The sequence below is a fragment of the Eptatretus burgeri genome, chromosome 17 (assembly GCF_056783735.1).
Source record: "Eptatretus burgeri isolate ZD-2024b chromosome 17, Ebu_testis_v1, whole genome shotgun sequence".
NCBI classification, from domain to species: domain Eukaryota; kingdom Metazoa; phylum Chordata; class Myxini; order Myxiniformes; family Myxinidae; genus Eptatretus; species Eptatretus burgeri.
Window position 1 is genome coordinate 30,506,144 of NC_140977.1, and position 20,811 is coordinate 30,526,954.

At 49.8% G+C, this 20,811-nt stretch overlaps 1 protein-coding gene across 2 annotated transcripts in view; it reads left to right on the top strand.

Moving 5' to 3' along the window:
- Positions 1–5,634: 5,634 nt before the first annotated feature.
- The window catches only part of LOC147009672 (divergent protein kinase domain 2A-like), a 35,667-nt gene continuing 20,490 nt past the window's right edge, over positions 5,635–20,811 (top strand). For both annotated transcript variants that reach the window (XM_085860970.1, XM_085860969.1), the window contains exons 1-2: positions 5,635–5,795; positions 6,710–6,886. The gene's annotated coding sequence lies outside the window, so the exon portion shown is untranslated. The remainder of the gene's footprint in view (positions 5,796–6,709; positions 6,887–20,811) is intronic.

Sequence of the window (20,811 nt, forward strand, 5' to 3'; positions counted from 1 at the left end):
AGGCATTTTGGAGCACAATGTTTTGGAGGTTGGTGGCAGGATTTGCACTCTGGCCACCGTAAAACCCTTCACTCCGCAAAACATTCCAGAAGCAAAACAAAATTCTGAAAACCAACTTTATGGGAGTACCTCCTGTGCAGATTCCCTTCGTAGGGCAGCTAACCGGATGACGGGATTGGGGCAAAGTCTTCAAGACCCCCAATCTTTGATGACAGGAGGGAAACCACGGAGTAACATTCCTGGATCAGATTGTGGGAGAGTGTGTCGGGGTGGTGCTGAGGTGTCGTCCACCACAGGGTGGTCTCCTTGGGTTAACCTGAGGCGGTCCCTTCAGGTGGGTGCCTGGGTTGTCCTATCCTTGAGAGAGGATAATCACCTCTCATGTTATCATCTGAGCTCAAGCGTTTGGACATTGGTATTGCAGCACTCTCCGAGGTACGGAGAGCGGATTGCGGCGAGATCATGGCAGATGACTACACCTACTATTGGTCTGGTCGCTATGATGGTTACCATGCCCAAGGAGTTGCTGTAGCTGTGTCCAATAAGCTGACTCCAATGATAATTGAGGTAACCCTGGTCAACGAGCGTATTATGACACGAAGGATTCGTCACTCCTTGGGTGTAATTTCCATGGTTTCTGTATACGCTCCGACTGAGGAGAGTGATCCCACCATGAAGGACGCATTCTATGCCACGCTCGAGTCTGTGGTTGATCATTGCCCCAGGCGAGATACACCTCTCGTCTTGGGGGATTCAATGCATTGACTGGAACTGATAGGGATGGTTATGAGATATGTGTTGGCCCCATGGGTCTGGAACTGTGAACCAGAATGGCACTAAGTTCCTTGACTTTGCAAGAAGTCATGGACTTAGGGTGGCTGGTTCATGGTTTCAGCGTCCACAAGGTAATCGTTGGACTTGGTATTCCAACGCTGGTGGTGTGGCAAAGGAGATTGACCACATGCTCATTGATGGTCGCTGGAGGATGATCCAGAACTGCAGGGCCTACCGGAGTGCTCAGTTCCTCAATATTGACCACCGGCTTGTTGTAGCAACTCTGAAGTTGCACCTTAAATCCAGTAGAATGGTACCATCCCAGCCCAGGCTGGATGTTGGCAAGCTCAAGGATGAGAGGGCAGTTGAGGAGTTTGCGAACAAGCTGAGTGGAGATTTCGGGGGTCCTGAAGAGTTGTGGAGTGTCTTCAAGAACACCTTCGTTGATGTTGCTGGTAGATGTCTTGGAACTCACCAGAAGGCAAAGAATTTTGTCTCTCACGGCACACTGGATAACATAGGCCAGAGTCGCAGGGCCAGGCTGAATGGCAGAGCTGAGCTGTTCAGGGAGCTGAGGCATAAAGCTGTATGTGCGCTAAGGTGGACAAGGGGGCCTATGTGCGAGGAATCTGTGAGGGGGTAGAGCATCACTTGTGGACAGGTGATTCTCGTCGTGCTTACAGGGGCATTCACACATTGCGTTCATCCAAGCCCATCCCTCGGAGCACTGCAGTTAAAGCCGAGGGTGATGGGCTCTTGACAGAGGAGTCTGAAGTGAAGGCCCGCTAGGCCGGTTACTTTGAGCGGCTGTACCAGGCTGATCCACCAGCTGTCGAATTGGACATCAGGGGTGTTATCCCTATTGCTGACCATCCAATCAACTGTGGTCCACCTTCGTTTGTGGAAACACAGGCTGTGGTGAATTGCTTGAAAGGGGTAAAGCTCCTGGGATCTGTGGCATCCACGCTAAATTTCTCAAGGCTGGTGGAAATGCTGCACTAGTGTCATTGCATGCAGTTCTGTGCTCTGCCTGGAACACAGGCATCATCCAAACTGACTGGAAGAGGGGCCTTGTTGTCCCTCTCTGGAAAGGGAAGGGTGATCGCCAAGACTGCAACAACTACCGAGGGGTGACGCTGCTCTCAGTGCCGGGCAAGGTCTTTGCTCGGATAATTCTTGATAGGGTTCGCCATGATCTGCTTGAGCACCAGCGTCCAGAGCAGTCAGGCTTTACACCAAAGAGGTCAACGATTGACCGTGCCCTTGCTCTTCGGGTCCTCACCGAACGCAGCCAGGAGTTTCAGCAGGGGCTGCTTGCAGCCTATGTTGATCTCTGTAGAACATTTTATTCAGTGAATCGGGATGCCCTCTGGAGGATTCTTGGTCTTTGTGGGGTGCCAGCAAAACTGATCGATCTGATGTCTGAACTGTACTCTGGTACTGAGAGTGCTGTGAGATGTGGTGATATCATCTCTGACTTATTTCCAATTGTTACTGGAGTTCGTCAGGGGTGTGTACTGGCCCCCACACTTTTCAGCACTTGTTTGGACTGGATTATGGGGAGGATGTCGCAGAGATCAAGCTGCCGTGCATCATTTGGGAATGTCAAGATCTCTGACCTTAATTTCGCAGATGATGCAGTCATCTTTGCGGAGACTCGAGATATTCTTTTGGGGGCCCTCGAGGTGCTTAATGAGGAGTCGGAGCCGCTGGGTTTACGGGTTTCCTGGGTCAAAACTAAGATCCAGGCTTTCAATGACATCTTGGATACTGCTCTCCCTTCTGTACCTGTTTGTGGTGAGGATGTTGAGGTCGTGGAGAGATTCACTTTCCTTGACAGTGATATTCATGTCTCTTCTGGCTGTGATCGAGAGGTCAATAAACGTCTGGGTTGGGCCTGGGGAGTCATGGATTCACTGGATAATGGGGTGTGGCGCTGTCGGTACCTGTGTGGGAGGACAGAAGTCCAAGTCTTCAGGTCGTTGGTGCTTCGATTCTTGTTCTGCGGATGTGAGACTTGGACTCTGACCAGGGATCTGAGACAGAGACTTAATTCCTTTGGTACCAGGGCTCTTCAGAGAATCCTTGGCTATTGCTCTTCAGATTTTGTGTCCAACGAGCGGTTGCTGAGAGAGACTCAAATGAGATTTGTTACCTGCATAATCCGTGAGCGTCAGTTGCGGCTGTATGGATATGTGCCTTGTTTTCCTGACGCTGATCCTGCTCACCAGGTTCTCTCAGTGAGGGAGCCTTGTGAGTGGAGGAGGCCAATGGGCTGACCATGTCCCTCGTGGTTGCAGCAGGTTGATTAGCATGTCAAGGAGATTGGGATGGGCCAGTCATCTGCCTGGGGGATGGCCAGATGGAGGCCCCTGGAGTACCGGTGGAAAGTGGACGCAGCGACGTCCTGCTCTGGCACATGCTCCCTTACCTGACCTCACCTGAATGTTCAACCCAGTCTCAGAAAGTTGGGTCTCCGTCGAAGGTCATGGGTCTTGAAGCAGGACAATGACCCCAAACACACTTCAAAAAGCACCCAGGAATGGTTCAAGACAAAACGTTGGACTGTTCTGAAGTGGCCAGCAATGAGTCCAGATCTAAATCCCATTGAACACCTGTGGGGAGATCTGAAAACAGCAGTTTGGAGAAGGCACCCTTCAAATCTGGGAGAACTGGAGCAGTTTGCACAAGAAGAGTGGGACAACCTGCCAGTAGAGAGGTGTAGGAAGCTCATCCATGGCTATAGGAAGTGCTTGACTGCAGTTATTTTGTCCAAAGGTTGTGATACCAAATATTAAGTCGAGGGTGTCAATAACTTTGTCATTGCCATTTCTTTTTATTTTCTGATTTAAAAGGCTCTTTTAAGTTCTGAATCAAAAAGAAAGGTTTTGTAATATTCACAGTGAAACAAGGAATTGTGGAGACCAAATACTTTTGTCAATTTCAACTTATTTTTTAGGGAGAATTCTGAGCTATTTGAAAAAAAAGTGCAAGGGTGCCAATATTTTTGGCCGTGACAATATATACAGACATATACAGTTACGGATGGAACTTGGAAGTTCCAAAATCCAGGCTCGTTTACCACCCGTCTCACAATCTCAGACACAACAGAGTATCTAAACGGAAATGACTTTTCCACCTGACAGCATGTGTTTAATATTGTAACGAACTTGGTCTCCCTGACGGACAATGTGGGACTTGCTGGAGATAAGGTTTCAAGACGCTGAGCAGAGACGTTAATTAAAATTGGAAAACACCAAAGGTGGCTCGGGAAAATGTTAAGATCTTCAATTTGCTTGTATATGCCAAGAATCGAACTTGCATGTGCCTGCTGGCAATTTACTCGCTCGCAGAGTGATCAACTCCATGAACCAGCTCTGCTAGAATAGGCCCACGGCATGGAGATAGCCGATCGATCTCCAAGGAGCGACCCACAGATCCCTCATATCGAAGATGTTGTGCCCTTGCCTTCGGAGAGCATCTCTTCCATCCCTCCCCCCTCTTCAAATGGCACCACCGCCGCCTCCGTTCGTGAGAAGGCCGAATTCCTCAATTCTGTGTTTGATTCCATATCTTGTGTCCCTGACCCCTCACTCTCGGTATCCATCCTTCCCTGTCATACCCAACTGCTCCTGGACTGTTTGTCTTTTGCACCTGAGAAGGTGTAGATGAAGGTTCTTTCAACCCTCGACTCTGACTCCGCTACTGGACCGGACGGCATCAGCTCACGTGTCCTAAAAACCTGCTCTGCTGCTCTTGCGCATCCTCTCTCTGCCCTTTTCACCCTGTCGTTTTCCCAAGGTCATCTTCAATCTGCTTGCGAATCCACCAACATCACTGCATTCCATTGTTTTTTTTTAAGGTATGAAAAATGGATCCCTTTAACAAGCAGACCTATCGGCTTACTTCCAATCATCAGCAAAGTCATGTAATCCTTCATCGCAGTTGATATGAAATCCTTCCTTTTCTCAACAACCTCATCTCACATCAACAATTTGGTGTCAGACCAGGTCACTCTACCTTGGACATGCTGTTTCCACAAACCCAACAGCGGATGGAGGTCCTCAAAGTCAGACAGGAGATAAGGGCCGTCTCTCTGGACATATCTCGTGCTTTTGTTACAGTCTGTCATCCTGCCTTGCTCTCCCAACTGTCTGCCTGTGGCATCCAAGGCCAACTGTGTGTGTGTGTGTGTGTGTGTGTGTGTGTGTGTGTGCGCGCACGTACGGATGTGGCCAAAACACACACACACACACACACACACACACACACACACACACACACACACACACACACACACACACACACACACACACACACACACGCACATACACAATCTTTCTCGCAGGTGTGGTGGTGGTGGTGGTATGGGGGAGATGTGGTGGTGGTATGGGGAGGTGTGGTGGTGGTATGGGGAGGTGTGGTGGTGGTATTAGGGAGGTGTGATGGTGGTGGTATTGGGGAGGTGTGGTGGTGGTATTGGGGAGGTGTGGTGGTGGTATGGGGGAGGTGTGGTGGTGGTATGGGGGAGGTGTGGTGGTGGTATGGGGAGTTGTGGTGGTAGTATTGGGGAGGTGTGGTGGTGGTATTGGGGAGGTGTGGTGGTGGTATTGGGGAGGTGTGGTGGTGGTGGAATTGGGGAGGTGTGGTGGTGGTGGTATGGGGGAGGTGTGGTGGTGGGAGAGATAAACATAGGGAATGAGTTGTTTTTATTGATATTATTACCTTATTATTTTCTATAAATGTCGGACTTAGCATTAGTACTTGGTGTGTACGGACCGTGTCGATATTTTTATGTCCAAATACATTTACGTGCAAGGAATGAAGGAAAGAAGGAAAGAAGGAAAGAAAGAAAGAAAGTAAAAGAAAGAAAGAAAGGCGGATATCTGGTCGCAGGGTGGAAGCTCTTATCCATTCCTCTCCGAAGCTCGGAAGGACGAAGGACGAAGGACGAAGGACGAAGGACGAAGGACGAAGGACGAAGGACGAAGGACGAAGGACGCACGGGATGAAGGCACCTGGTAAGGGATACGTTGGAATGTAGTCCGTACCTGTTTGTTTATGAGTGTTAAGTACGCAGTGGTTTAGTTAAAGGTTTATAATTAACCGTCACAGGAAATAAAGGCCGGTTTGTGATTAAGGATTTATTTATTATATTAATAATTAATTAAATCGACGAGTTATTTTCAGGGACAATATAATACTGTCCAAGTGTTCGTGGGTTGGGACCGCGGGTTGGGTGCAGTTGCGTCCACATGTGAAGTGATGGGCGGGACATGGGAGCGGGACATGGGAGGGGGACATGGGAGGGGGACATGGGAGGGGGACATGGGAGGGGGACATGGGAGGGGACATGGGAGGGGGACATGGGAGGGGGACATGGGAGGGAGGACATGGGAGGAGGACATGGGAGGGGGACATGGGGAGGGCATGGGAGGGGGACATGGGGGAGGGGCATGGGAGGGGGACATGGGGGAGGACATGGGAGGGGACATGGGGAGGGCATGGGAGGGGACATGGGGGAGGGCATGGGAGGGGGACATGGGGGAGGGGCATGGGAGGGGGACATGGGGGAGGGGACATGGGGGAGGGGAATGGGAGGGGGACATGGGAGGGGGGCATGGGGGAGGGGCATGGGAGGGGACATGGGGGAGGAGCATGGGAGGGGGGCATGGGGGAGGGGATATGGGAGGCACAGGGCGTTCTGTGAGGAGTAGAACACGACACCTCACGTGTTGACGTATATACAATACTGGAATTAAATTTTAATAAAATATTCATTTTTGACCTTATAGCTTATACACCACCCCATCCTTTCACATTTCTTTCGTATCATTATTCTTTTTTTCTTCACAATTCTCTTTATTCATTCTTATTCTTGCTTCTTCTTCTCTTTGACTCTCTATTCCTCTCTTTCGTTATGTGTCTCTCCAAGGAGAAGTGAATTCTTGCAGAAATTTTTCTGTGAGGCTCACCTGGCCGCACCTGGATGGGTTTGAGGGTCGTGGAGTGGCAGCTGAAACCTGAACCCTGTCCTGGTTCCTCCTGATGACCATCTTTGCTCCTAACTTCTTCGGGTTCTTTCTTGGTCTTCCATTTCATTAGTCTTCAGGTATGTGTACATTTTTTTTAACCCCCCCCACCCACCACCAACATCGATCCCCACCATTGACGCTGAACTTGTATTTTTGGGGTTAACACCCCAAAATGGCAGTTAAGTTGAATCCAACCCCCCGACCCAATTGTGGTGGATGTGCAGTTAAAACCGACCAGCCCGGATCGCCTAGTGGTTTCCCTTAGGAGGCAGACACATGATCCTCAGAGATTATGGCACGCGCAGGAGGGGCAGGGTGACACTGGCAGAGCGACGGAGCAGAAGGATGCACAGCACAATGGGTTTATACTCGAACCCACAACAGATACACGGACAAAGCAACTTAAAATAAACAGGGATTTAATGACTATCGACAAATATTTACAAGGGTATAATACGTGAAGTCAACTAAAGCCGAAAGTCGAGGCGCCTCTACACACAGACTTGAACACACATAGAGGGGAAAACGAACAAAAGAAAATCCTCCCTTTATTCCGGCACTTCGTTTTGTCCAGAGATGGACTTTATTGAACTTTGCAACCGAGGTGCTTCATCCTGTGCAGGAAGACGCGCCCAAAAATGGCGCTGGTCCACTCTCTGGGCGGAAACCGTACGTGAGGTGGTATATTTTAGCATATATATATATATATTGTTGCGGATTCGCGCCCGCCGGCGTGCGAATGGCCACGTAACTCGAATCGCGGCACGTCGCCCACCGGACGGACAATTCCGTCGTGACCCTCTCAGACTAACGCCGGGAACTAGTCACGGGTGGGCCTTTCGGCCTCACCACGATCGTGCCAATCGGCCCCCCGCGTGGGATAGGGTTGTTCGCCAAATTCGACCTACCTAAGTACCCACACGGAGGGTAGACCGGGCGATCGCACCTCGCCGCAGGTCGACTTCGGACACAGGCCACTTTAAGCGACCCGTTCCGTACTATCGGGATAACCGAGCGGTGTTATCGTCAACCTCGACGGTTCCGATTAATTATTGGGCGTATTTAGCCCACGACCAACCCTTTACGTGAAGTAAGATGGAGATTCAATTAAAGAAAAGACGAAGCGAAACGGGAAAAAAACAGTTCAACATAAAGCACATTTATTCCGCGGCAAACGGAAAGCACACATATACAATTACAACAATTATGCACCAAAAGCAAATGTAAAAGAGAAACACAATGCAGATCTACTACCGACTACGCGAGCACAAGGCAACACTTGCACAGTTTTACTTCACAGACGGCGCCGACAACACATATACTCCAAAGCAAAAGAAAAAGGAAGAGGCCACCCTCAACTACAAGGGGGCAGACGTGGTCTGTGGGCGCGAGTCCGGGCAGAGCCTACCCGTCTTGGCTGCTGCGCTGCTGCTGCCACGCTTCGCCGCCGCCACAACGCGCCCGAGCCCGAAACAGAAACTCTTCTCTCTGTCGCTGCCACACCTCTCCAACTCCCCCGATCCGCTCCGCGCTCGGCGCTTTCAATCTCGTTTCGCCGCTCTGGTCATGACCGTCCCAGGGAGCTCGCCGCCAGAGAGCCAGAGCGCGCGCGATCCAGCAAGCGCGCGCAATGCAGAGCCCAGAGAGAGACAAAAACCTCAGCGTACGCACACACACACCAGAGCCTGCGCCTCCTCCTTATATCTCGAGCTCCGCCTTGGCTGCTGCGCTCCTGCGCCGCTGCCCCTTCTTCCAGCAAGCGCAGGAAACTTCCAGAAGAACGGCGTTTTTTCTCCTGGATCGGGGCCTTTCTTTTGCCTTTTCCAGAGCTTTTTGTTCCTCTCGCAGGGTTATTCGTTGGGAGGAGGGGGTGAGGCCGTCGTCCATTCTCCCTCGATGAATGCCAGGCTTCTGGCAACCATGTGCTGAGATGGAAATGCGATGGCGGTTGTGGTTGAGGCGGTTGTGATGGTGGTGTGATTGGGCGGTTTTGGTTGAAGTGGTTGTTGTGAAAGCGGTTGTGGAGAAGGTGGATGTTGTGAAGGCGGTTCTGGAGAAGGTGGCTGTGGTTGTCGAGATGCGGTTGGTGGTGGTTGTGGTGGTAGTAATGGCGGTTGGTCCAAAATAAAGATAGTAAAAGAAAAACGGCTATCTTGAAGGGTCGCAGCCCGAATGAATGACATTTATTCCCTCTAAACAACGGGTTTGGGCTAACTACACATATACTTACAGAGATATCTCACCTACGGGACCTGAATGGTGGTTTGCGAATTTCGTCAACCACAACACTACCCCCTCCCCTTTTTACAGACTCGTCCCGAGTCGTCAAATTTTCGTGTGCCATCATGTGTAGTTCTCCCCTAGTACATTTTACCTACGGATCCCTGAGTGCGACATTCATGGTATTCGTGTCCCCAAAATAAATAACCTGAGGGCTGAGTAACTAACTAAACAAACCCACTCACACGGACGACTTAAATAAAATTGCCGGCGCTAAGACATACATGCCGGGGGCGCACTCATATTTACAGTACATCTTAACCTTAACTTACAAATTTTACACTAAACCATGGCCCAGGATCAATGGACTCTGCAAAAAGAAAGCAGTTAGCAGGGAGCCAGGCTGCTCGCATGCAGTCTCTGACTCAAACAATGCAGGTGACAGGGAACGTGGCCGGCTGCTCACACGCAGTCCAAGGCCTTCCCTTTTGAACTGAACGCAGTGAACCACAACGGTGCATGGGCTGCACAAACGCAGTCTCCGTGCCAGCTCAAGTGGCACACGCAATGAACACAACGAATGGATGGATGAATGGATGGACGCAAACACGGTGCACGGGCCGCCACTGCAGGCCCGTGTTGTAGCTGCCAACAGGGCAGTTCTTGCAGCTTGCAAACTGTTGCTTGCTGATCCTGGCGCACATGGCAATGAACAGGGGGGGGAAGCAAAATTGAACGGGGGCTGGTGAATAGGGGCAGTGGGCATGGCAAAGGCGAGCAGGCAACACAGCCTGCAGAATAAGGCCGCTGCAGGCAAACACAGCCGGCAGACGAACTGGCCGGCACAGGCCTTGCAGTAAACAGCTGCAGACGATCCGGCCGGCACAGGCCTTGCAGCAACACAACAGCTGCCGATGAAGTTGGCCGGCCTCTTGCCGTGCAGTGCAGGTTGGTGGAAGGGGTGCGGTGGTGCTGACCACTCGGAAGGCGGGCTCGGACCTACCCTACGGTCTCCCTCCCACCTATCGCCTTTGTCTGTCACTGTCTATATCCACCCCCTTAATTTGTCAAACCCAATTTAGCCCCAACTTATTTTTTTGTTGTTTTTATTTTTACTTCCCCACTATAAATCGTCCCCTAAGCCCCTTTACTGTCTCTGTTCAGCTAACCTATCGTCCTAGCCTACTCCCAACCCCTACGTTCCCTTCCCGGAGGGGAACAAGGGAGAGCTAGCGTCCTGTGTCGAGGCCCAACGAAGCCTCAGAATGGCCTCCCCAGACTTCAGCGATCTAACCCAAAGTGGGTCCAGCAGCCCACAACGAGAGCGAGGGGATGGATGGTGCGGAGGGGTACACTTCCTAATCTACCCTAACCATTAACCTGTTAAACTACCCCGGGGCTTCCAACAAGCGCCTCTCGCTTAAACTATTGGTTCTAACAACCCAGATTCCCGTCGCCTGTGTTGGTGTCCTCACAATTTCGGGCCTCGCCCCCCAATTTTCTTCCCGTGCCCTCACACGGTCTCATGGCTGGGACGCGTGGCTCCCTTTGGCAGGCACGACCCTCTGCCGAATCTCCAGCTATGGAACCCCCGGGCACTACACTGCCTCCGAGCCTACCAGCTCCCTAAACACCGGGGAGTGCCCCCCATGGCACCTCCCCTGAAACGCACACGTGGCAGGCTGGCTTCCCAGGCCCCTTTCCGAGGGTCACCCGTGCCCACAACACTGCCCACGCGGCTAACGGCGCCCCGGGCCCCCGCACCAAGCGGGCGCACCCGTGCCCACTTCGCTATCCCGGCCCCCCATGGGCCCTTGGCCTACTACGGCCGACTCGCCTGGTGCCCGGGGTACCCACTCAGCGATACTCACCTTTCGCAGCCACGCTCCCAGCCCGTCAACAGGGCTCCTGCACCCCTCCAAACAGGTTTCGAGCCTACTTCCCCACCAACAACAAAACGACCTCCATTTTGTAAATTTGACTAACCCCCTAACTCACTCTACACTGACCCCGGGGTCCCTTGGGCGGGAGTCACTCCTCCCCCCAATCACTCATCGCACCATGCCGTCCCCATTCGCTCCATACACACAGACCCGCTGGCCTCACTCACTCACCAAGCACATGCTTCCACTTCACTCACCAACTCTTCAACACACACACCACTGAACTCTGCCATCCTTCTAACTACCTCCCCTAACTAACTCGTGCTCCCACGTCGTCCCTTACACTATAGCACGTTCCTTTTAACACTACGTAGCTAAACTACGTCCCCTCTACACACTCACTGTCAGTCACTGTCTCCAAATAATCCCATTAATCAATTTCCCAACCTAAATCTAGCTACAATCCCTCTAACTAATCCATTCCACGGGCCCCATGAGGACTTACCCCTGCCCCATGGAGCCGGTCTAGCTATGCTAACCCTTCCCCCTAACTAGTTTCCATCCTGTGCCCAGGTAAGGGGGTCTTCCACCCCTTGCCTGGGAATCCTGTGCACCCGAAAGTGAGGCTTGCTTTTTTTTTTATTTTATTTTATTTTTTTTTCCACATGCGCAGCACCAGCGCGGCAACTCACAGCTCGCGCACTTTGCACCTGCCCGTGACGTCATGCAGCTGCACGTGTACCTCGTCCCTCCTTGGACGGTACCATCTGGCAGGAATTCACCCTCCTGCCGGATTCCAACCACACACGCAGCCATGACGTCACCCGGCGCATAAAAAAAAACACAAGCCTCACACCTCGAGGGGTTCCCCACGTGAACACATGTGCTTTGCCCGTTGAAGCTTAACACACACGCCAGCGTGGAGAACCCGTCCGGTCCAAATCCGAAATCCTACCTAAACTTTGTCCGTCGCGGGATCGGCAACATTCACCGCGCTCGTTTCCGGACCGGGACTTCACTCTCGTAAGCGAGCACGTGGGGGCCTCGTGCGTTGCACAGCACGGACCTCGCGCTCGCTGCTGGGTGAACCCGGCACGGTCCCCGAAACAGCTACAGCCGCTACTCGGCTTTTGTCCCTCTGTCGCAGTCTCCGTCGCATTTCGACCCACGCACTCCCGCGTGCCACGACGCTCATACACCACTCCATTACATTCACCCCGGGAGACGCGGCTGCATGTTCACACATGCCCACTGACATCTCCCTCACACACAGCGACCTTGCACACGCTGTCTCTCTCACACTCAGCCGCTCACTCACTCGTGCCATTTCCCTCACACAAACCATACCACTCACACACGCGGGGGCACTCGCCCACGGTGCCTCATCCACACACTGCGTGCTGGGGAGCACGCCCTTCGGCACACTTGCCACCACACCACTCACACACGGGGTCTCTTCCACACACGGGGACGCACTCACACCTTGCAGCACACACACCGGGACAACCACACTGGGGATTCGTGTCCCCACAAGGGTCTCCGGGGCCTCTATACCCCCCCAAGCTCGGTGTGCACCTGTCCACAGCACCCGTCCCCTCAACCTCGCAAAGCACGACCGAACCCACCTGGTCGTGACTCGCCTCAAGGGGGCATACTCCCTCCCCTCGTTCCTGGAGGAGGCCATCCAGCTGCTCGCACTGGGCCTCCACCCAGTCCGCCAGCTCCCCCTCATGGTCCTCCACTACCTCTGTGTGTGTGTCTGTGCGTCACTAACCTTGTCCAATTCACCCTCTATCTCCCGTGTCCCTATACATTTTATTCTTTCGGTCGTCTCCTCGTGTCTATTGGTCTCTGCTTCTTTCTGGCGTCTTTCCCTTATCTTTATGTAGGTCAACCTTGCTTTCTCCTTAAGTCGCTCCCGTCCTTCCCTGTTTTTCACTCCTTTCTCTTTCACGATCTCCGCGTACCTCATCCTTGCTTTCCGTCTTAATTGTTCTTTTCTCTCTCTCGCAATTCCTTTCACCTCGTCTCTTGTCTCCCTCGTGCACGTCTCCGTCACCCTAATTAGTTTTTCCCTCTCGGTCACCGTCACGCTTCTCGCCCAACACGTCCCCCCGAATTATTTTCTCCTTACCCGCCTCCACCGCGGGCCTGACAGCCGTTGCACTCCCTCCCTGCTCGTTCGCTCACACACGTGGCGTCGCCATTTTGAGCTCCACTGTTGTCGCCTTCATGCCTGCCTGCAGGCTTCGGCCTATTTTCTGCATCTCACCCCGCAGTTCTTTCATTTCTTCCTTCATTCCTTGCGCATTTGTTTCCATATTAGTTTTCATTCCGTTCATTTGCTTGTTCATGCCTTTTATTTCGTTTGTGTTTGTATCTATCTTTTCGTTCATGCCTTTTATTTCATTTTTCATTTGTTGTGTATTCGCATCCATTTTCCTCATCAATGCCTCAAACATTTCCATCGTCCGATCCGTGGGCGAATTCACACGTGGGGGCCGTTTGTCCGCCACCCCAGCCACTGCGCCCATTTCGAACTCTGAGTTCAGTTGGGGGAGTTCATGTTCCTGCACAACCAACATTTCCTGCATGGGGTTTTCATCCTGGACCATGGATTCTACACATTCTAAATCCATTTCTAATACCCCCGGCTCCCGCTCGCCTTGAGACGCCATCTTATTTCTCGTAAAAGGTTAATTTGAATCGCTCGTAATTTGGAGGGAATCGGGGGTCGCTCCTCTCACCCCTGGACCGATTCCCGTGAATTTAGCTGAAGACAGGAGAGCCCGTTTTCCTGCTCTCCGACACCAGTGCCGCGAGGAGGGGGATGGGTTTGTGTCCCACTCCTGACAACAGTGTTGCAGATTCGCGCCCGCCGGCGTGCGAACGGCCACGAAACTCGAATCGCGGCACGTCGCCCACCGGACGGACAATTCCGTCGTGACCCTCTCAGACTAACGCCGGGAACTAGTCACGGGTGGGCCTTTCGGCCTCACCACGATCGTGCCAATCGGCCCCCCGCGTGGGATAGGGTTGTTCGCCAAATTCGACCTACCTAAGTACCCACACGGAGGGTAGACCGGGCGATCGCACCTCGCCGCAGGTCGACTTCGGACACAGGCCACTTTAAGCGACCCGTTCCGTACTATCGGGATAACCGAGCGGTGTTATCGTCAACCTCGACGGTTCCGATTAATTATTGGGCGTATTTAGCCCACGACCAACCCTTTACGTGAAGTAAGATGGAGATTCAATTAAAGAAAAGACGAAGCGAAACGGGAAAAAAACAGTTCAACATAAAGCACATTTATTCCGCGGCAAACGGAAAGCACACATATACAATTACAACAATTATGCACCAAAAGCAAATGTAAAAGAGAAACACAATGCAGATCTACTACCGACTACGCGAGCACACGGCAACACTTGCACAGTTTTACTTCACAGACGGCGCCGCCAACACATATACTCCAAAGCAAAAGAAAAAGGAAGAGGCCACCCTCAACTACAAGGGGGCAGACGTGGTCTGTGGGCGCGAGTCCGGGCAGAGCCTACCCGTCGTGGCTGCTGCGCTGCTGCTGCCACGCTTCGCCGCCGCCACAACGCGCCCGAGCCCAAAACAGAAACTCTTCTCTCTGTCGCTGCCACACCTCTCCAACTCCCCCGATCCGCTCCGCGCTCGGCGCTTTCAATCTCGTTTCGCCGCTCTCGTCATGACCGTCCCAGGGAGCTCGCCGCCAGAGAGCCAGAGCGCGCGCGATCCAGCAAGCGCGCGCAATGCAGAGCCTAGAGAGAGACAAAAACCTCAGCGTACGCACACACACACCAGAGCCTGCGCCTCCTCCTTATATCTCGAGCTCCGCCTTGGCTGCTGCGCTGCTGCTGCCACGCTTCGCCGCCGCCCCTTCTTCCAGCAAGCGCAGGAAACTTCCAGAAGAACGGCGTTATTTTTCTCCTGGATCGGGGCCTTTCTTTTGCCTTTTCCAGAGCTTTTTGTTCCTCTCGCAGGGTTATTCGTTGGGAGGAGGGGGTGAGGCCATCATCCATTCTCCCTCGATGAATGCCAGGCTTCTGGCAACCATGTGCTGAGATGGAAATGCGATGGCGGCTGTGGTTGAGGCGGTTGTGATGGTGGTGTGATTGGGTGGTTTTGGTTAAAGTGGTTGTTGTGAAAGCGGTTGTGGAGAAGGTGGATGTTGTGAAGGCGGTTCTGGAGAAGGTGGCTGTGGTTGTCGAGATGCGGTTGGTGGTGGTTGTGGTGGTAATAATGGCGGTTGGTCCAAAATAAAGATAGTAAAAGAAAAACGGCTATCTTGAAGGGTCGCAGCCCGAATGAATGACATTTATTCCCTCTAAACAACGGGTTTGGGCTAACTACACATATACTCACAGAGATATCTCACCTACGGGACCTGAATGGTGGTTTGCGAATTTCGTCAACCACAACAATATAAATATATATATATATATATATATATATATATATATATATATATATATATATATATATATATATATATATATATATATATATATATATATATATATATATATATACACACACACACACATTTCGGCACGCTCCTTTTTTTTTGTTCCACCATCAGATTTTTGTTACTGCATGAAATGAAACAAGCTTTGACATACATAGTAACGATATTATTGTCTTCCTTAAGAGGCCTCTCAAAATTCGTTTTGATGATTATGGTAGTTAAACAGTTCATGTTCTCCATTTGCAAAATGGGAGGAATTATTGCATAAAAAAGAAATAAAAATGTTTCCCATTTTTTAGAGGACCACTAAGATGAGTTCGTAAAACCTTTTGTAGAGTATGTTATTATTAATCACTATATGCCGTAGTAAATTGCTCATGTTCTTGAGCTGTTAATAAGCTATCATAGACATATAATAAACTCACTTGAGTATTCATATCTCTATTTCAATGCGTAATATCAAGCGGTACCTTCATGATGACCTAATAAAACTGGTCTCGATGTCTGTCCGTCCGTATATCCGTTCACAATCAAACCGATCGTGATGCATTTTAAGGCTTTCCGAGAGCTTTGGAGAGATTACCTACACTCCCGCACGGTGCTGTTTTTATTATTCCAACTGCACTTCATTAGAACATAGATCGTGGATGGATGCGCAGATCCCAGGAGAACAACGATAGCTGTACAGAACAATTCATATTATCGATGGATAAAAATGATATTTAATTGATATTATAATAAATTGTTTATTTAAAATATCTTCAAATTTTGTGAGTTTTTAGTTTGTTGTGAAATATTAGGTCCTCGGGTCTCCGCATAGTGGCGTACAGGCTTAAGTCATACTTCTGTTTACTACCGTCGAAAATCACAGAACTATCCGATCGACATACTGTTAACAGTTTCAGAATCAGCTAAAATCTACAAGATATGAATATGCAGACGAAACTGATCCGGCCAGCTAAAATCTACAAGATATGAATATGTACACAAAACTGATCCAGCCTTTTGGATCACTTTAAAGTAGGGTGCCCTGTAATTTTAATGCACTCTATGGATCCTCCGGAACTCACGAATGGTATACGTTGTGTAGTCACTAAACTACATGGTAATGTCATCCAAGTGGACCTACTGCGGGACAGTGGAAGGGGAAAACCTGAATGATAATCAATGGATACAAATGATATAATATATTGTTTAAAATACATTCATGCTATCTGTCTTTTACAATATGTTGCCAGTGACGCCCATCGAAGACTGGCACCTTTACTAGTGTGTGTATATATATATATATATATATATATATATATATATATATATATATATATATATATATATATATATATATATATATATATATATATATATATATATATATATACACATGTATGTTGTGGTGCCGGGTACCGAGACACCAGCTTGTCACTCAGGGGGATTAATCCCCGGTTGTCCTCGGTAGAGCCGGACCTGGGGCCACTGCTCACAATTAACGTTATGGTATGGTGGGTTGTTTTAAAACCACTAATGCCACCCAGTCAACCACGAGTTCCAGTGTCCGCCATCTAATTATTCCATTTAACTGGAGGTCACGTGGTTACCTGAGCGGGGAGCGTGCCCTTGGCAAAGCACCAATATTATCTGATTAGATTTTAATTAGGGTGGCCGAGCGTTTTAACCGCTGGTGCGTGCCGACGATTTTTTTGTCAAATCTGTGGTAATTACCTCCCAGTCTATCTCGGTTCGAACAATGTTAAAACAATAGAAGGAAAGGAGAAACACGGACAGGTTGGAAATCGACAAATAATTTATTAATAATAAAATAAATCAATAAAAAGAACTTTTTATTTGCTGAGGTAAATCAAGAATTTCAAAGCAAAATCAATCAAAATGCCAGGAAAGAGACAAAGAGCAGAAGTTTAATGGGGGTTGACTTACAGCTAAACACAGACAAGAGTATCCAACGGATCATTCAGTGGGAGGGGAGGGGGAGAAAATCGTCTCCTCACCAGAAAGTCATCCGTGAAGCAAAAACGTTCTGAAATGCGTGCGTGCGTGTCACGTCCATCGCCAGCACCCAGCTTTGTCGTACAGCCTCTCGCAGGGCAGCCTTGAACGCCAGTCCACACACTCACTTGCCGAAGCTCTGGGCAGGACAAACCGTCTCACTGTTGGCGCTGGCCAGACAACTACACGCGCGCTTCCTTCTCCTCTTTTGCGCGCCCACACCCGCTTATTGCTCGCTTCTCTCTCATACCTCTTTTGTTCACGCTTTTTTTTTTTTATCTCAGAACGTATCTCTTTCCTCTTCAGAACGTATCTCTTTCTCTTTAGAACGTCCCTCTTTCGCCTTTTCCTCTCCAAAATGTCTCCTCACAGAACGTCTCTCCTCACAGAACGCCCCTCATGCTTTCTCTTGCTCGTTTTTATATCCCCGGGCCGTCCCCATGGGGTGCCGTCCGCCCCAAGCTCACCCCGCCCCACTGGCGCACGGTTTCCATGACGACCCGTGCGCTCCCAAAAAAGGCGGGCGTCGGAGCTCGCAAAAGAATGCTGCTGAGGAAAAATGAGGGTGGGCTTCAGAGCTCGTGAAAGGAATGTGTGTGAACGTCTCTGTCGTAAAGAAAAAAAAAAGCTTCCCATAAGAGAGGAGATCTATCCTTTACCCTTCTCAACGCATCACATTTAAGATCCCATTAGACACGAGGATGGGGCTAATCTGAACATGCATTTCAGGAAATAACTGTCTGAGGACCTGGATGTGTGGATGCATTCATCAGACCGGATTCGAAAAACTGTAACAATATGTTACGGCCACGGGTACCGAGTGTATTATGAGAGGGTTAATCCCCGTTTCTCCTCGGAAGAGCCGGACCTGAGGCCACTGCTCACTATTAACTTCGTGGTACGGTGGGTTGCTTTGGAACCATGAACGCCAATCAGTTAACCATGAGTTCCAGTGTCCAGCGTCTAATTTTGCCATTTAACTCGGTCACGTGGTTTCCTGAATGGGGAGCACGCCCTCGGCAAAGCACCAATCTTATCTTGATTAGCTCTTAATTAAGGCGGCCGAGCGTTTAACCGCTGGTGCGTGCCGACTATTTCAGTTCATTTTGTGTGGTAATTACCTCGCACCCTATGTAGGTGCAGACACTGGTGGATCAATGAAAGGAAAGGACAAGCACAGACAGGTTGGAATGTCAACAAGGAATTTATTTATATGGAAAAAATAAAAATAATTTTTTTTTTATTTCCTTGTGATGAAAATAGGTAAATTCAAATCAAGCAAATAAAGAATTAACCAGGCATTGATACAAAAAGAGAATTGATCAGGAAGAGCAGATGATTATCACCATGCCTTACTTAACAATTAAACACGAGACAAGGGTACCTAGCAGATCATTCGGGGGGGGGGGGGAGAAATCCAGTCTCGCTCACCAAATAGAAGTCGTCGTACATCAAATGAAACGTCCTGAAATGTGTGAGCGTGCCTTGTCTGTTGCCAGTGCCCAGCCTTGCTGTGTGCCCACTCGCAAACAGGCTTGAACGCCAATCAACGTCACGTCATCACCCCGTCAGCAACCACAACCAAGAGACAGCTGTTTGTCGCTGTGAGAAGCAGAGGCGCTGTGAGAAACTGTAAGGCTGCAAGGCTGTCACCAACTGTCACCAACTGTCACCAACTCAACTGTCGCCAGCTAACCAACCGTCCGACTGGAACTTAATGAAGCAGCCGTCTGATTGGAACTGAATGAAGCACTCTCAAAGCTGTAAGAACTACCACCAGCTGTTGCCAACTGACTCACTAAATGGTCCACTCGTCCTTTTTTATAGGCCACCCATCTGGGCAGAGCCTCCAGCAGACTTCAGCCAAATCCACCTTGCCTCTTGGCGCATCGTTGCACATGACAAACTTTCAGTCTCGCGATCATTCCTGGCCTATGATGCCATGTTTGTGGTGCAGGACGAATGGCAAAAAGCAGCCATTTGCCAGAATTACCGAGCGAAAACGTGAAGCGCTCATAAAACGTCAACAACAATTATCACCTCAATGTTCAGCCCGATACGAAAAAGAGCCAGTTAGCGTCCATAGAGTTGCTGAACGGGGTGTCAAACGTCGATGGAAAGAGGTGGGTGTCAACGTCGGTGGAAGGAGGTGGGTGTCGACGTCGATGGAAAGAGGTTAGACGAGCCTCTGTTGGGCTAACAGCTATCTCGCGTGCATGAATGTGTCTGTCGTAAAGAGAAAAAGGTCATCCCATAAGAAAGGGAATCTATTCTTTACTCATCTCAACGCATCAAAGTTAGAATCCCACCAGACATGGGGGTGGGTCGATCCTGGACATGCATTTAAGGAAATAACTGTCTGAGAACCTAAATGCTTAGATGCATTCGTCGGATCCGATTCTGAAATCTGTATGTGTGTGTGTGTGTGTGTATATATATGTGTGTATATATATATATATATATATATATATATATATATATATATATATATATATATATATATATATATATATATATATATATATATATATATATATATATATATATATATATATATATATATATATATATATATATATATATATATATATATATATATATATATATATATATATATATATACACATACATATATATATATATATATATATATATTGTTGTGGTTACCAGATTCGCAAACCACCATTCAGGTCCCTTAGGTGAGGTATCTCGGTAAGTGCATGTGTAGTTAGGCCCAAACCCGTTGTCTAGTGGGAATACATGTCATTTATACGTGCTGTGACTCTTCAGGATAGCCGTTTTTCTTTTACTATCTTTATTTTGGACCAATCGCCACCATCACAACCACAACGCCGCTTCACCACAACCGCCATGACCTTTACCGTCACAACTCGCCACCATCGCATCACCGTCATCTCGCGCCACTCATGGGCACCGATGCTGGACTCGTGTAGGGCGCACGTTGAACAGCGTGTACAAAATCACGGATTTTCTGCTTCAAAACGGATCCAAAACGACACACGCCCACTTTTGCCGTCAATCGGTGAGCGAGGGGCGATGGCTCCGCCCCCAGGGCGATCGATATATGCAAATTTGTGGATCAAAAAGCCTTCACGCCCACTTTTTCTCGGGCCAATGGGGAGCGAGTTGAAAGGTCAAGGGAGGGGTCAAAGGCGAAGTTACGGGGGGATAAAAGGACGGTGTTCGTCAGTCAAAGGAGTCGAAAAGTCGGAGCGAAAGAGTCAGCAGAACGGAGGCGAAGGAGTCGGAACGAGGCGAAGGAGTCGGAACAGAGAGTCAAGACTTCGCGGGCGGTGGAGCTGCTCGTCCGTGTGCGTTGGGTCGGAACGGAGGGACGAGCTGTGGAGAGGCGGCGAGTCGGACGAAGGGTGCTCGCGTGCG